The sequence below is a fragment of the Lithobates pipiens genome, unplaced genomic scaffold (genome assembly GCF_037356315.1).
Source record: "Lithobates pipiens isolate NorthernLeopardFrog02 unplaced genomic scaffold, aLitPip1_a1.2 Scaffold_8, whole genome shotgun sequence".
Lineage (NCBI taxonomy): Eukaryota > Metazoa > Chordata > Amphibia > Anura > Ranidae > Lithobates > Lithobates pipiens.
In genome coordinates, this window is record NW_027507903.1 from 347,912,839 (window position 1) to 347,928,985 (window position 16,147).

Genomic DNA, 16,147 nt, shown 5'->3' on the forward strand with positions numbered 1-16,147 from the left:
TTCACTTGACATATTGATATGCTGTGGTTTATCCATGTACAGTATATGTTAGTGCATTACTTATCATCCAGTTTTTAATAATTATCTTAATTCTACTACCCTTAGACAGTGGCGTTCCCTCTCCCCCTCTTTTTTTTCTGTTTTTACATTTCTTAGATGCGGTGGTTGCATTCATTTTTTTTCTCTATTTTCACCTGTTTATACAGTAAGTCTATTATTTTTTTTACTTATTTAGCAGACCAAACTGTCTTTCAGCATGGGACACCCCAGGACTTGAGTCCTGTGGGAACGCACGGGAACTGCGTTCCTGTACTTTTTCCACAGCAGGAACGCCATTCCCGTTAAGCGGTTTAAGCATGGGATTGTTTGCCTTGGACAGCAGTTTTAACCACTTAAGGACCGCCACATGGCAATGTACATTGGCAGAATGGCACCGACAGGCACAAGCACGTACATGTACGTGCTTGCCTTCCAGCGAGTCGGGGGTCTTGGCTCACCTTGGGTCAGCTGGGCTTGGACAGGGGGGCGGTCTCAGCTGTGCTCATGCAGGGGACGGGCTTGGCTCACCATGGCTCAGGCAGAGGGGCGATCTCGGCTCAACTGGGCTTGGACAGGGGGCAGTCTCGGCTGGCCTGGACTCGGGCCGGGGACTGGCCTCAGTGATGTAAAGGTAACCAGCAAATGTATTTGATTAGAAAAAGAGGGACGATAATCATGTTAAACTTATCTCAGTTGTTATGTTTTAGAACTGTTCCCAGCTGTGATGCTAGGGAATAACTTGCTGGAGACTTTTCTATTCCATATGATGACCAGGGAGAGTCATGTCCACAGTCTCTGACCATCTCCTGAAGTGTGTCTGCAGTCTCTCTCTGACCCTCTCCTGTAACATGTCTGCAGTCTCTGACCGTCTCCTGTAGTATGTCTGCAGTCTCTGACTGTTTCCTGTAGTATGTCTGCAGTCTATGACCGTCTCCTGTACTGTGTCTGCAGTCTCTGACCATCTCCTGTAGTATGTCTGCAGTCTCTGACCATCTCCTGTAGTATATCCGCAGTCTCTGACCGTCTCCTGTACTATGTCCACAGTCTCTGACCATCTCATGTACTATGTCCGCAGTCTCTGACCATCTCCTGTACTTTGTCTGCAGTCTATGACCATCTCCTTTAGTATGTCCACAGTCTCTGACCGTCACCTCTAGTATCTCTGCAGTCTCTGACCATCACCTGTAGTATGTCTGCAGTCTCTGACCGTCTTTTGTATCATGTCTGCAGTCTCTTGCCCAGGGAAGCACAAAACCAAAATACACCACTGGTCCCAAGGGGCTGGCATGGCCTGCATCCCCTACAGCAGCATATGAATTTAAACTTTCAGCACTACAGGCAGCCGCTGGCCCACACAGCACCCACAATAGAGAATGAGGGAATCATACAAGTCACTGCCGCTGCCTGATTCCTTTCACTTGATGCTGGGCGGGGATGGGGATTCATTGTGGAGAGGGATGGAGAAACATTGTGGGCAGATTCAGTGGGACAGCCATTTGGTGGAACAGCCGGTGGGTGGGCCTTGGGGAAAAACACTTTTATTTTTGAGGTGGGGGGGGGGGGGGGAATCTTGGATGAGTTCCCACACTATTTTTTCCCAGGACTTGACCACTGGGACACCCTAAGCCCTTGTACACACGGTCGGAGATTCCGACAACCAAATCCGTCGGATTTTGTCCGACGGATCTTGTCCAAAACTGTTGCATACACACGGTCGGACAAAGTTGTCGGAAAATCCGATCTTTCAGAACGTGATGACGTAATTTCGTTACGTTGGGACTACGTTCAGGCTAGTAGCCAATAGCTTTGATGTAGGAATTTGATCTGAGCATGCGTGGCACTTTGTCGGATCAGAATTCTCTACACATGATCGGAGTATGTCTGATCGGAGCATTTTGTCGGAAAATATTTCCGGCAAGTTGGAAAATTTGGTTCGAAGGATATTCCGATGGAAACAGTCCGATGCACACCACACACAATCGGAATATCCGACAAAACGCTCCGATCGGACACATTCCGACGGAATCTCCGATCTTATGTACAAGGGCTTAGACAGAAAGTGTGTTATAGGCAGGATCACCAGGTGAAAATAAAGGAAAAAAGCCCAAAAAATTTAATTAATGCAGCCATCAAATCTAAAGATCGATAAGCTGTAATATATAAAATATTTCCTTTGGGTTTTAAACTACATTACACACAGTTCTATTATTTTTCATAAGCTAGTATATTCATTTGTTGGGATACAGAATAATGAATGTCTTTAACAAACTGTACACTAGGTGGTGCCCTTGCTTCTTTGAAAGTCTGCTATTTCTAAAGTGGAACTAAAAACTATATAGTCTCTATCTAAAAATGCAGCTGGTTTAATTCAGTGATAAAAAAAAAAATATGTAGCTCAAAAACATTTTACTGAAAGAGCTAACTCAGAGTGAAACTTAACCTGGGTACTAATTGCAAATTGAGGATTCTTCTGGAACACACTATTTCACCAACTTCAAATTCTTTCCCTAAACACATTTTCCAGATCACTTAACCATGCAGAATTATTTTTAACAGCTGAATCCCTAAAATGCCAAGCAGAAAAGTCCATGGAAAGGCAAGACAAATGTCAAGTAGTGAGGAAAGCATGTTTGTTGGCTTTTGAAGTTTTAATTGGATTAGGCCCATATATGTATTATGTAGCCTTAGATCTTTGCCTTGTTACCCAGTAAAAAATAAGAGCATTGGATTCTACTCAAGTTAGCAATCTGGCGCTGAACTTTATTACTGTCCACTTTTTTTTTTGTAAAATTACTTCATACAACATCTGTTAACAGCCGCGCAAGTATAATCTGATGCTGAATTTCCCTTGCCCTTGCTGTTCACTGCAAACGGTCTTTGAAGTGCTGCTAAAGTATCTTTATTAGCCTAATTATTCTCTGCATTAAGGTAAAAAACACCCCAGTGTTGTCCTACCCACCCCATCCCTAAACACTTACCTGACTCCTGTCACCGCTCCAGCTTAGCCTGGGCTGAAGCACTGCTCCTCTTAATTCCTGCTTTAACCGAAGACACATTGGGGGTTATTTACTAAAGGAAAATCTACTTTGCACTGCAAGTGCACTTGGAAGTAAAGTCGCTGTAGATCCGAGGGGGACATGCAAGCAAAATAAAAAACAGCATTTTAGCTTGCACATGATTGGATGATAAAATCAGCAGAGCTTCCCCTCATTTCAGATCTACCCCTTAGATTTAGAGCGACTGCACTTTCAAGTGCACTTTCAGCCCCAATGGCTCCCGCTGCTGTCAAACTCCTGTATGGAGGAAGCAGGGGCGTGCCTTTACAGGTGCTATTTGTGTCTATGTATGCACACAGCCGGTCTTGGGAGCTCATGCGCACGGGTGCCTCTTTAGCACCTAGATTGCTAAGTTGACACCAGGAGGGGGGCCTGCCGAAGAGGAGGTAAGGAAACTTTTTGTGCAATATCGTTGCACAGAGCTGGTAAGTGTAACATCTTTATTTTAGTCAGTCCATTAGTGGCACCGCTCCCCTAATCCATGCGCCTGGCCCCTAATCTACATGCAGGGTGCTGGAAGCATGGATTCCAATGTTTTTGTTTTTGTTTTTTAGAAGCATGTGATTAGAGCCTGAGGCTCTTATTGGCTTCAAAAAAGGGTGGGCTCAGGCACAGAACGCAGATTTTTTTCTCACTTATGAAATGGATATAATAAAAATGCTTTCAACTGAATTATATAACAGAAGTTCATTGTTAGGGTTAGCATACATATTCAATAAATTAAAGTGATACCAATGGCTGTTTTTTTATATTAAAATCTGTGGCAGCTGGTGCTGTATTTTTGGGGCAGCAAATAAGACATCCCGCCTCACATCACTTACACTGCTAATGGACAGGCAGCCACTGATTAAAATAAAGAAGAGGTTACACTTACCAGCTCTGTTGTACTCTACTGCACAAAAAAATTAAGTGTAAGTGCAGGGCCGACCGACCGAGGGGTGGGGGATGGGGGATGTGGAAGTGGGGTGTTTTGTTTGCTGCCCCCCAACACAGAAATTTCAGCAACAGCATGTAAGGCCGACCGACCCAGGGGGGGGGATGTGGTGGTGGGATGTCTTGTTTGCCGCCCCACCCCCAAAATACAGCACCAGCCATCACAGATTTTAATATAAAAAACAGCCATTAGTATCACTTTAAATTATTTTATATGTATGCTAACCCTAATAATGAACTTCTGTTATTTAATTCAATTTAAAACATTTTATTATAGCTATTAGATTGTAAGCTCTTCTGAGCAGGGCCCTCTTAATCCTCTTGTATCATATTGCATTATAACTGCATTGTCTCCCTTTTATATTGTAAAACGCTGCGTAAACTGTTGGCGCTATATAAATCCTGTATAATAATAACAATAATATCTGTTTGATAAGTCAGAAAAAAATCATGTCAGAATTTCAGAGCTGTCCTGGTCACACTTCCTGATAATAATTAGCCCTCCTAGTTCTTATCTTGGACTACAGAACTATTATTCCATACTGTGTTGGTGAGCAGAAAGAGAAGGATTCTGTAGTTTAGAAAACTCAACCAGACAGGGCTGATGCTGTTTAGTCCACAAAAATAGTGTGTAGTCAGTCTACAACAGAAATTTTATGTACCTGCAAATCTTTAACCACTTTAGTACCACACTATAGCCAAAAGACGGATACAGCATGGTACTTTAGTTCTGGGAGACGTCCTACTACAGGCATGTCCAAAGTCCGGCCCGCGGGCCAATCGCGGCCCGCATTCCGGTTTCGGACGGCCCGTCTGGTCATGTTCCCATATATATCTTTTGTGGCCCCCAACGAATCCCCGATCGCCGGGGGCCTACAAAAGATAGATGTGCTGGCTGCCATGGAGGGGGCGGGACGAGTGCCTTGGATACAGGACAGCGTCCTGTGTAAAAGGAAGTCCCGTCCTGCGCTGCCATTGGACAACCGTTTTGTCCATCACAGGAGGCGGGACTTTCAATTAAAGAGGCCATCGATAGAAACAGGAGTTTCTCCTGTATGTCTGTCGGCGCTCATCCCGCCCCCCTCCCTGTCTCCTCCAAGGCTGCAGAGGACATGAATCAGGCTGCACTGATGGTAATGGTGAGTCTGCATTCATGTAAATGTGTGGGCTGCATTCATGACAATATGGGGGCTGCATTCATGGCAATATGGGGGCTGCATTCATGGCAATGTGTGGCAATATGGGGGCTGCATTCATGGCAATATGGGGGCTGCATTCATGGCAATGTGGGGACTGCATTCATGGCAATGTGGGGGCTGCATTCATGGCAATATGGGGGCTGCATTCATGGCAATATGGGGGCTGTATTCCTGGCAATATGGGGGCTGCATTCCTGGCAATGTGGGGGCTGCATTCCTGGCAATGTGGGGGCTGCATTCCTGGCAATGTGGGGGCTGCATTCATTGGGGGCTGCATTCATGGCAATACGCTGGAGGCTGCATTCATGGCAATACGCTGGGGGCTGCATTCATGGCAATACGCTGGGGGCTGCATTCATGGCAATACGCTGGGGGCTGCATTCATGGCAATACGCTGGGGGCTGCATTCATGGCAATATGCTGGGGGCTGCATTCATGGCAATACTGTGGGGGCTGCATTCATGGCAATACGCTGGGGGGTGCATTCATGGCAATACGGTGGAGGCTGCATTCATGGCAATACGCTGGGGGGTGCATTCATGGCAATACGGTGGAGGCTGCATTCATGGCAATACGGTGGAGGCTGCATTCATGGCAATACGGTGGAGGCTGCATTCATGGCAATACGCTGGGGGCTGCATTCATGGCAATATGCTGGGGGCTGCATTCATGGCAATACGCTGGGGGCTGCATTCATGGCAATACGCTGGGGGCTGCATTCATGGCAATACGCTGGGGGCTGCATTCATGGCAATACGCTGGGGGCTGCAGATGGGCACTGACCCTTATTTTGCTTTACATGTCTTTATTTAAAATGTAAGATTTTTTTATTTTTTTCCTGAGACTTCCTTTTTAAAGTTAAGGTGTGTGGTATAAGCCGATTAAATACAGTATATCCAAATAACACACCCGAGCTCATCTGTTCACCACACACAGCACAAAGGCAAGATAATTCTTGTTGGGCCGTGTATTAGTGCTCAGATGAACACACTTAGACCGAATTTTAATGGTTTAAAGAATGTCAGACAAAATGGGTTGCCATCTCATCCCTTTAAACCTGGACACATATTATTTATACAAGTTCTGTGGCTGATTAAGTTGGCAAATCCTTCCAGGGCCTTCAGCCCAGGAAGGATTTGCCCCCTTCCTGACCAGAGCACTTTTTGCGATTCGGCATTGCGTCGCTTTAACTTACCATTCGCGGTCGTGCGACATTGTACCTAAACAAAATTAATGTCCCTTTTTTCCCACAAATAGAGCTTTCTTTTGGTGGTATTTGATTGCCTTTGCAGTTTTTATTTTTTGCACTATATACAAAAAAAGACCAACAATTTTGAAAAAAAGCAATATTTTCTACTTTGTGCTATAATAAATATCCCCCAAAAAATATATCAAAAAACTATTTTTTCCTCAGTTTAGGCTGATATGTATTCTTCTACATATTTAAGTGTATATTGATTGATTTGCGCAAAATTTATAGTGTCTACAAAATAGGGGATAGTTTTATGGCATTTTTATTATTCATTATTTTTTATTAGTAATGGCGGCGATCTGTGATTTTTATCATGACTGCGACATTATGGTGGACACATCGGACACTTTTGACACTATTTTAGGACCATTGTCATTTATACAGCGATCAGTGCAATAAAAATGCAATGATTACTGTGTAAATTACACTGGCAGTGAAGGGGTTAACCACTAGGGGGTGATCAAGGGGTTAAGTGTGTCCTAGGGAGTAATTCTAACTGTGAGGGGATGGGCTTTAACACGCATGACAGCGATCACTGCTCCTGATGACAGGGATGTCATATCACTAGGCAGAATGGGGAAATGCTTTGTTTACAAAGGCATCTTCCCGTTCTACCTCTTCGTGACACGATTGGGGGCACCTGGCGGACTTTGAGTCTGTGGGACCCGCAGTCGCGGTCGTGGAAAACGTGCCTGCAGTACCACTTCTTAAAGGGAACGTACCTTTATGCCATTTTGCCCACCCGTGCCATTCTTCCAACGTTTATCGTCGTGCAGTAGTTGGGAAACTGTTAAAAGTACTTAGTGCCTTACCTGCATTAAATTAGTCTCAGAACCTGTGTAAATAATATGTGTTCGGGTTTAAATGGATGAGGTGACAACCCTACCTTTACCATGTGATCAGCTGTGTCCAATCACAGCTCATCACAAGTAAATAGACTTGCCGGTTATCGGCAGTCATTTCCTCACAGGATGTGTACAAGACTGTCAGCACATTGCTTACACTGATAATTAGGGCATGGATCATCAGTGTCCTGATCAGTGCAGCCCCATCAGTGGCAATCAGTGCTTATTGGTGCAGCCTATTAGTGCCGCCTATCAATGCCCATTAGTGCTGCCTATGAGTGTCCATCAGTGCCACCCATCAGTACCCATCAGTGCCGCCTCATCTATGCAGCCTCAACAGTGCAGCTTATGAGTGTCGCCTCATCAGTGCAGCCTCATCAGAGAACATCAGTGCAGCCTCATCAGTGTCCATCAGTGCAGCCTCATCAGCGAGCATCAGTGAGAAAGAAAAATTTCTTATATGCAAAATATTATAACAGAAATTAAAAAAACACTTTTCTTTTCTACATTCTGTCTTTTTTTCATTTGTTTAGCAAAAGATGAAAAACCCAGTGGTGATTTAATACCACCAAAAGAAAGCTATATCTGTCTCAAAAAAGTTATAACAATTTCATTTGGTCACAGTGTTGCATGACTGTGCAATTGTCATTCAAAGTGTGTCAAAAAATAGAAAATTTGCCTTGGCAAGAAGTTCAGTGAAAGTGCCCAGTAGGCAAGTGGTTAAAGGGCTAACTAAAACTTAAGGAAATGTGCATGCATTTGAAGGTTGTACTACAATTTTCTTTTTCTGACCTGACAAACTTTAAATAAACATCAGAATTTTAAAAAACAATGCGGATAAACAAGTTGTATTATATAAAGGCGTCATTTTAAAACATTCAGACATTAGTAGATGAATAATACCCAAATCTAAAAACTTTAGTGCTCTTTCACACAGACACCCAGAGGGCAGTAAAAACAGGCAGCTGATCTGCGTGTTTATAGCCCTCTGTCCAACCTCCTTTAAGCAGGCACGGCAGCCAGACAGGATTGTAGGCATGCCATGGCTGCGATGCATTGCTTTGTAGCTGTGTAAAATTTTATTTGGCATGCCATGCACTGTCATCAAATTCAGCCATTGAAGCCAGTGAAGCCGCACTGCAATCAGGAGCCAAATGTTTGTCTCACTGCTGTGGTGCAATGTTTCAATACAAAATCCCAATTCAGTTGGCACAAAAAAAACTGCCCTCCCAAAAAACCCAGCAAGATTGTCCAATGAATGTCTGAAAGCTAATACCCTACCGCCCTTCTAAAAGCAATCTATCACAGATCATCAAAGTTATGACCATCACTTCTGCCTTCCAATACTCTTTATAGGCCAGTAAAGACATCTATCAAAAGAAATGACCAATAAAGTGATCTGGAAGGTGTGAAGGAAATTTAATGTCAGCTTTCTGTATTTTGGATCTACTGATCATGTCAAAATGCAGTTTTCACCTAAAGTAAAATCTATTGTATCATATGTTTCTGACTCTATTAGTGTATGTACCACAATAACCAATGTTATTAATGGAAATGAGCAGTTTGCTCATAAGTGGCCAAGGAATTTGGCCATCATATGTAGGATGAGATACTGGAGATAGTTTGCAACTAAATATTTTCACACTTAGCAAACACCGTAGTTAAGCAAAAAATGCAAGCAGCCAAGCACAAACAGCAAGCAGTTGCAAGCAAATGGCAATTGTTAAGAGTAAATAATTATTACAATGTTTAGGATTAACATAGTAAACCCCTAAAACAAATAAACAAAGTGCAATACATGTTCAGATTAATGGTCCTACCACCCACTTGAGTGGGCCATTCAGTGCAGGCTGTACAGGTTAAATCCACCAAAGGAGTGGCAAATAAAACTTGGCATAGTGCCATGGCAAGTATTGTGAGAGCTATGTGAGGGTGCAGCAGTACAATGTGGAGGCTATGTTATGAGGGGTGCAGTGTAATATGGGGGCTCAGAATGACTGTATTATGGGGAATATGAGAAGGGTGCACTGTAATGTAGGGGGCTATGATGGAAGGGATGCAGTATAATCATCAGTATGGCTCTAGTATGAGAAGCTATGAAGGGGGTACAGTGTAATGTGAGGGCTGGCTTCTGTCAGTTGGTTTCTGTCGGACAGACCGAAATAAAACAGACCGAATGTCAGCTGTTTTTTTTTTTAACTGGTCATTGTCTGCCGACATTCAGCCTGCGTGTACAAGGCTTTAGAGGGAGCAGTGGTGTTCAGTGGTGCCCTATGTCCTCTCAGGAAATGTAAGTTTAGTTAATGGTCAGATACCTTGGACCCTTCTTATAAACTCTCTGTTTATTTGAGGGTTGCTAGCGCATTTGTTTCACACTCTAGTGTGCAACTAATATAGGTACATTTATTTTGTTGACTCGTGGTAGTTGTGTGAGTATGTAATTGAGTCGGGTTAGTCCACGTCAAGCTGGAGGGCTCTGCAGGGTAGGTCTCTGGTACCCCTCCCCCCTGGTTCTAGAAGCTTAGAGAAGCTTCTGGAAGTTAGTGAGTGGAGGGTAGGAAGTCCTGATCTGCATACTTGAGGAACTGTGTGAGCTTCTACTGAGGAAACACTATACTCCTGCATAAAGTTTGGGACTTTGTACTATTTCACTAAAAGGAGACTGATGTCACGTACACACGACCGCACTTTTCGATGGACTAGGTCCGACGGTCTTCCCGACGGACTTTCCGAACGAATTAACTTGCGTACACACGAACTGACTTTCCGGCGGACTTTCAAAATGAACGGACTTGCCCGTCTGTTCATTTTGAACGTGACTCCAGGTACGATGGGACTAGATAGGGAAATCAATCTCGCAGCTTTCATCGGCGAGACTGACACCTTGCGAGCCCCGTCAATCAAAAAAACACACTACACAGGGTTTTAAAGTAGTTTATTAGTCAGCTCCGGGGTCTTCTTCCGACTTTTCCATGATTTCCGGTTCTTCTCCCGGGCTCCTCTGCTATCTTTTGCATTACAGCGGGAGAGAGAGTCGTGTCAACATCGGAAGAACAGAAGAAGGAAGAAGAAGAAAACGGTGACGGCGATGACGACGACGAAGGAGAAAGCCGGGCCACCGCTAGCAAAAGAGCGGCAAAAGAGCAGAAGACAGCGGAGGAGCCCGGGAGAAGAACCGGAAAGCGCGCATAAGTCAGAAGAATACCCCTGAAGTCGGAAGAAGACCCCCTGAGCTGACTAATAAACTACTTTAAAAACCTGTGTAGTGTGTTTTTTTTATTGACGCTTTTTCCCCCAGGTGAATGGGTAGGGGTACTATGTACCCCATACTTACTCACATAGGGTGGTGGGCCACGTTCTGAGGGCCCCCTTATTAAAGGGGCTCACGGATTCCGATAAGCCCCCCGCCCACAGACCCCGACAACCAATGGCCAGGGTTGTCAGGAAGAGGCCCTTGTCCTCATCAACATGGGGACAAAGTGCTTTGGGGTGGGGGGGCCGCAGGGCGCCCCCCTTCCCCAAAGCACTCACCCCCCATGTTGAGGGCATGCGACCTGGTAAGGTTCAGGAGGGGGGGCGCTCTCTTGTCCCCACCCCCTTTCCTGACCGGCCGGGCTGCATGCTCGGATAAGGGTCTGGTATGGATTTTGGGGGCCCCACGCTGTTTTTTTGGCGTAGGGGGTTCCCCTTAAAATCCATACCAGACCTAAGGGCCTGGTGTACAGTACCCTGTAGCCGAGAACCAGCGTGATAGGATCACGCTGGAAACATTCTCGCTGGCAGGTGCTGTAGCTGGCCTTGCGTCGCATTTGGTTCATTGGACCAGCATACAGACAAACGGGCTTCCCGATAGGAACTTAGTCTGGTGGACCAAGATTTAAAACATGTTCTATTTCTAGGTCCGTCAGACTTTTGGGAAGAAAAAGTCAGACGGAGCCCACACACAATCAAATTGTCCAAACGGATTCTGGTCCGCCAGACCAAGTCTGCTGGAAAGTCCGATCATGTGTATGTGGCATGAGAGCTCCTGGCTCGTATCGTAAAGAACATTGCCGCTGATCCATAGAGACTAAGATTATTTCAGAGGCAGTACAGTCCAGGATCTTCATTTTTGTGTACACAGAGAAGGAAATTTGTCCTCATCTGTTGTTCTTCAAGTCAAGTTGGGCATCCCATAATCCCAATATCCTATCCAAGTTGTTTCCCCCAATAAAACAGCATAAACAAGCCAATGGACCGATTTCTTGTGTCTGGACGCAAGTTGGAAATGCATGTTGCTTGGCTGTGCATGAATAGGGGGATTTAAGATCCAGCGGTTCCTGTATCGCTGGGTAAATGCCACTGATAAGAATATCCTAACATTGGAGGTCAGCACTTTCTTGCACTTGGTTCTTCTTGGTGAGATCACAGTTTGAATTTTAGGCAGAATAGGCAGTTCTCAGTTGCTGTGCTGCCCACATTAGGTAAAAAGGCTCTGCGGTATCTTATTTATCTTGTCAGCTGAAACTATTTTCAGATGCACAATGCCCAGTGGACAAGCAGTCTGTGCATTAGTCTGAACCAGTGCATTGCTTGTACTGCTAAACATTCTTCAGGCACTCTCATTGGGCCACTCTTGCCCCAGAGGTCCTATAGCAGCTGTGTGTGCATTATAGTGCTATACACTGATCAGCCATAACATTATGTTCACCCATCATAAGACTATGACCATCCACCTAATATTGAGTAGGTCCCGGTTTTGCCTTTAAAACAGCCCTGACCCATTAGGGCTTGGACTCCACTAGACCTCTGAAGGTATGCTGTGGTATCTGGCACCAAACTGTAAGTAGCAGTTTCTATAAGTACTGTAATGCCCCGTACACATGAGCGTATTTTCTGTCGGAAAAATACTTGGATGGTTTTTCCGATGGAATTCCGCTCAAGCTTGGCTTGCATACACACAGTCACACAAACTACGCGCCGATGTACACCACCACGATGAGCCGAGAAAATGAACATGCGTCAAATTGTTTACGAGCATACGTAGGAATTTTGTACATTGGAATTTGTACACATGATCGGAATTTCTGATTGGAACTTTTTTCCCGACCGAAAAATAGAGAACATGCTCTCAATCTTTTGCTGGCTGGAACTCTGCCAGCAAAAGTCCGATGGAGCATACACATGGTTGGAATTTCTGACCAAAAGCTCACATCCGACTTTTGCTGGCAGAATTTCTGATTGTGTGTATGGGGCTTAACTTGCGAGGTGGGACTCCTATGTATCTTTTAAAAAGATTTTTAAAATATATCCCACAGCTGCTCCATTAGAAGGAGATATGGAGAATTTGCAGACTAAGCCAACACCTCAAATTGTTGTTGTGTTCCTCAAACCATTCTTGAACTATGTTTGGAGAATGTTTGGAGACTGTCAGGGCACTTTATCCTGCTGAAAGAGTGGCCGATGCCATCAGGGAATACCGTTACCATGAAGAGGTGTATTCTGTCAGCAACATAGTTTAGGTAGGTGGTACATGTCACAGTAACATTCACATGAATGGCATCACCAAAACAGCCCTTTGGGACCTAGACTCTACTAGACCTCTGACATTATGCTCTGACATATGGCACCAAACCATTAGTAAGTTGCAAGGTGGGTCTTCATGGATCAGGCTTGTTTTTTTTTTTCAACACATTCCACAGATGGTTTTTTGTTTTGTTTTTGTTTTATCAAAAAGGTGTTTATTGAACAAGTTTAGACAATTTTCAATATACAAGCAATGCATTAGCATTAGGTTACATTTACATTTCGTATTCATCTTAACGCTCCTTACATTTTTCCTGTCTTCACAACCTTCAGGTCCACCATATACTGAGATACATATATTCATATGTTTTAACTGGTGTTGAGCACTTCAAACTTATTGGGCTCCTCCCGCAGGGCCTTGTAAAATTTGAGACATCATCAGTTCCCTGGGGCTTAGTCCAGGGGTATCTAGCCAAGGCGCCCATATTTTTTTAATCTACCTAGGCTTCCATTGTGTTGGTAAATACATCTTTCCATGATCAAGGTGTTCCCCATATATGTTATCCATGAGGTGACTCTGGGTGGTGAGATCGATTTCCATCCCATCAGGATGAGTTTACGGGCTTGGAACAATGCTCTAGGGAATGCTGTTCTCACCCTTTCCTCCGGGATAACCTCCTCCAGAATTCCTAAGATACAGTGAATTGGGCCAAGGGGACAGTTGTCTGGAACACTTGATTAAGCATCCCAAGCACCGCCTTCCTATACCGGTGGAGTTTTGGGCATTCATAGCAGGTGAATTAGACCCATCTTATGTACTCTGAGTGGGGTGTAATGCACCCAGAGCGCTATGTATAATTGGGAAACTTTTGGGCATTCATTAAGAGAGCATGTGGTGATTGACTGCAGGGCTACCTCCCAATGGTCTCCTGTAAGTGGGCCTACGTCTTTTTCCCATAGGGTCGGTGCCTTAGTGGGTTGATCCCTTAAATGGTGTGTCAATAACATTTGGTAGCAATTTGAAATGATCCCTTTGGTTTCAGTGCTTGTTCGTAGAAGGTGAAGAATGGGGGTAGTGAACATAGTACAATGGACAGCGTTTCCTTGCACGCCCACAGCGTGCCTGAGCTGGAGATAGGAGTAGTACATGTTAGAGGGTAAATTAGGGGCTTGCTGTCTTGACATATTTGTGACAGCAAAGTTACACCAAAGGATCGCCACTTGGGTCACTGCTGTAACTTCGCCAGTTCGATATAAGAAAGGTTTCCCTAAATTCGGGCTATATTCAGTGAAGCCCTGCACCTCCTGCATCTGTCTACCCTTGTTCAAGATTTTCTGGATTAGAGTAAGGGTCGGTGTATGTTTATTAGATTTATGAAACATCTGTGCCTCCCGACCCAACCGGCGTCCACTCCTGATCCGATCAGCATCAATCTCGCTGATGAACCCTCTGGATCATGGGCCATGGACCCAGTCAGATGCTGCATTTGGGCTGCGATGTGGTACAGCCAAGGGTTGGGCACCGCCAATCCTCTGCCTTCCTTGGGACGCTGCAGTTCTAATTTGATTCTGGGGGCACCCGTATTCCACAGTGGGCATCTAAAGAGGGTGTTAACCACTCTAAATATTTTCAAATGAATCACAAACGGGGAGTTATGAAGAAGGTATAATAACTGCAGCATCAGTATCATTTTTATTAAGTTGGCTCTGCCCACCAGTTTAAGGCTATTCCAAGTGTTGATCTTGTCCTGAAATCAGGACAGTAGGGAATATATATTTAGTTGACAATAATCCACAAGTCTAGGTGATATTTGTATTCCTAGGTATTTAATTGAGGTCACCACTGGGATCAGGCATGAGTCTTGAAGATCCACCTCCCGTTCTCCGTCTAGCAGTATTAGTGCTGATTTAGACCAGTTAATAGTCAGACCTAAGTAGTGCCCAAATCTGGAAATCATGGTCGCCCATTCGGCTAAGGAGGCTGCGGTGTCACCCAGGAAAAGCATCATGTCGTCTGTGTACAACATGATCTTCTCATGAAGGTCACCATATTTCAACCGCGTTATCTCTATGCTGGCTCTCACCAGTGCTACCAGTGGTTCAATAGTGATAGCAAAGAGCAGGGGGGGCGGGGGGCAACCCTTCCTCGTCCTTCTGCCCAAAGCAAACGCATGCGTCATTCTGCCCGACAGCCTAATGGTTGCTTGTGGGGATGCATATAGAAGTTTAACTCAGGCTATGAATCGATCTCCAAATCCAAATTTGGATAGCATCGCCCACAGGTATCGCCAGCCTACACTATCAAATGCCTTATTGGCGTCGAGGGATAGTAGGGCCCTGTTTCCCCTATTGTCTGCCTGCAATTGCATGTTTAAAAAAAGGTGTCTGAGATTGGTGGCTGTGGACTTTTGTGGCATAAAACCTGCCTGGTCTGGGTATATGATAGAAGCTATGATTCCACTAACCCTAATTGCCAGTACCTTGGCCAGGATCTTAACATCGCTTTGGAGTAGGGAAATAGGAATATAGGAGCCCGGGTCAACTGGGTCCTTCCCAGGTTTAAGCAGTAATATTACATTTACTCTAGCCATTGATGGTGGGAGATGTTTCCCCTCAATGGAGGCATTAAATACCTCCAGCAACTGTGGCAGTAACTGTTCCCCATATTGGGCAAAAACCTCCATGGGAAGACCATCTTCCCCAGGGGCCTTGCATGTGGGGAAGGAGCATGCTGCCTTCTGTAACTCCTCCAGTCAATGGTGCCTCCAACAATTATTTGGCTCCCTCTAACAAGGAGGGTAAGTCAATACTAGATATATAATTCTCCAGATCAGCATCTGAGTAGTCATCCCTTGCCCCATAGAGGTCTGTATAGAAGGATGCCAAACCCGAGATGACCATCTCTTGATCATTAACCACCCTGCCATTAGATGAGCGGATCTCCCCGATAGCAGGGGCCTGTTGCTGAGATCTAGCAATCCTCGCCAGTAGGCGTCCCATCTTTTCCCCCTCTTCATAAAAAGCAAGCTTGGTGAAGAATCTCTTACGTTCTGCAGCGGATGATCTCAGGCGATCCAGGGAATCCTGGCCCGACATCCATGCCTCCCTTACAGAGTCCTTTGTGTCTGTGATGAAGGTAAGTTCCAGCTGTCATACCTGGTCTTCCACCTGCTCCAGTAGAGTTCTGTTTAACATGTGTAATCTCAGTAATAAACACTCCTCTAAGGCAGGCTTTGAAAGCTTCCCATTTTTGGATCTTATCAGGGTAATGGTTATGGGATTGGAAGAAGCTATCGATTTATACTGCTATTTGGTCTG